Here is a 2,586-nt window from a genome sequence, read left to right on the forward strand (position 1 = left end):
TGGTTTTGTGAAGATATCTGCCAACTGTTGATCTGTGGGAACAAAATGCAATTCCACTGTACCTTCATCCACATGTTCCCTGATGAAGTGGTACCTGATGCTGATGTGCTTTGTCATTGAGTGTTGAACTGGATTACCTGTCATAGCAATAGCACTTTGATTATCACAGTAAATAGGGATTTTGAAATATGTTAACCCATAATCCAGTAACTGATTCTTCATCCAAAGAATCTGTGCACAACAGCTTCCTGCAGCAATATACTCTGCTTCTGCAGTTGATGTGGAAATTGACTTTTGTTTCTTGTTGTACCAAGAAACCAATCTGCCTCCAAGAAATTGGCAGCTTCCACTTGTGCTTTTCCTGTCAATTTTGCAACCTGCAAAATCTGCATCTGAGTAACCTATTAGTTTAAAATCTGATTCTCTAGGATACCATAATCCCAGAGCAGCTGTTCCTTTAAGATACTTAAAGATTCTTTTTACAGCTGTTAAGTGAGGTTCTCTTGGATCTGCTTGAAATCTTGCACAAAGACAGGTAGCATACATGATATCAGGTCTACTAGCAGTTAGATAGAGTAGAGAGCCAATCATACCTCTGTAGTCAGTAATATCTACTGATTTACCGGTATCCTTATCCAGTTTTGTTGCAGTGGCCATTGGAGTGGATGCACTTGAACAATCTTGCATTCCAAATTTCTTTAGCAAGTTTTCGGTGTACTTGGTTTGACAAATAAAAGTGCCTTCCTCATTCTGCTTGACTTGAAGGCCCAGAAAATAGCTAAGTTCCCCCATCATACTCATCTGATATCTTGACTGCATAAGTTTGGCAAACTTCTTGCAAAGTCTGTCATTTGTAGATCCAAAAATGATATCATCAACATAAATCTGGACCAGAAGTAAGTCCTTTCCATGGTTGAGGTAGAACAGTGTTTTGTCTATTGTCCCTCTGTTGAATCCACTTTCCAGAAGAAACTGAGCTAAAGTCTCATACCATGCTCTAGGAGCTTGCTTAAGTCCATAAAGTGCTTTGTCAAGTCTGTAGACATAATTTGGATGTTTGGTATCTACAAAACCTGGAGGTTGTTCAACATATACCTCTTCCTCCAATTCTCCATTGAGAAAAGCACTTTTCACATCCATTTGAAAGACAGTAAACTTTTTGTGAGCAGCATAAGCCAAAAATATCCTTATGGCTTCTAACCTAGCAACTGGTGCAAATGTTTCATCATAATCAATTCCCTCCTGTTGAGAATATCCTTTTGCAACCAGCCTTGCCTTATTCCTTGTAATTATGCCATCACTGTCAGTTTTGTTTCTGAATACCCACTTTGTACCAACAACTGATCTATTCTTTGGTCTTGGTACTAGGGTCCAGACTTTGTTTCTTTCAAATTTATTCAACTCTTCCTGCATTGCTTGCACCCAATCAGCATCTTGAAGAGCTTCTTCCACTTTCTTTGGCTCAGTCTGAGAGAGAAAAGAATTGTAAAGACACTCATTTGAAGTACCTGTTCTAGTTCTGACACCTGCATCAGGATTTCCAATTATCAAATCAGGTGTATGTGATTTTGTCCACTTCCTTGCAGATGGAAGGTTTTCTCTAGAACTGGATGCTCCCCCATGATCCATGCTATCTTCATTTTCATTTTCTGATGCTCCCCCTGAAACTATGCTTTCTGAGTTGGATTCTTCAGTATTTAGATTTTCAGTATTATCAGAACTTGGCTTATCAGAACTTGACGAATCAGAACTTGAAGAGCCAGATGCATGTTCGAATGTTTCTTGAGATGTGGTAGGATTTTGAGTATGCTCCCCCTGCATAGGAGCATCTTCATTTAACGTAGTCACCACAGTTTCAATAACATCAGAGTTTAATCCATCAGAGTTTGTAGTATCAGGACTTAGACTGTCAGGATTTTCAGTATCAGAATATGAGTCTTCATTTTCAAATCTCAGCTGATCATGGTCAACAAAATCTTTAAGACCAGTGATCTTCTTGTCATCAAAAGAGACATTGATAGATTCCATGACCACTTTTGTTCTCAAATTATAGACTCTGAAGGCTTTTGTGGAAAGTGGATATCCAACAAAGATTCTTTCATCAGCTTTTAGATCAAACTTTGATAGCTGTTCAGGATGAGTCTTGAGAACAAAACACTTGCATCCAAATACATGAAAATATTTCAGATTTGGCTTCTTTTTCTTCACCATCTCATATGGTGTTTTTCCATGCTTGTTAATGAGTGTTGCATTTTGAGTAAAACAAGCAGTCTGCACAGCTTCAGCCCAGAAACAGGTTGGAAGCTTTGCTTCTTCAAGCATTGTACGTGCAGCTTCAGCGAGAGTTCTATTCTTCCTTTCAACAACTCCATTTTGCTGTGGAGTTCCAGGAGCAGAAAATTCCTACTTTATTCCATGGCTTTTGCAGAACTCTTCCATTATCAAATTCTTGAACTCAGTGCCATTATCACTCCTTAAAATTTTCACAGAATCTTTGACCATTTTATCCAGCTGTTTGACATGATCAATCAAGATAGATGCAGTTTCACTTTTTGTGTGCAAGAAATACACCCATGTGTATCTGGT

This window comes from Apium graveolens, chromosome 5 (genome assembly GCF_009905375.1).
Source record: "Apium graveolens cultivar Ventura chromosome 5, ASM990537v1, whole genome shotgun sequence".
NCBI lineage: Eukaryota > Viridiplantae > Streptophyta > Magnoliopsida > Apiales > Apiaceae > Apium > Apium graveolens.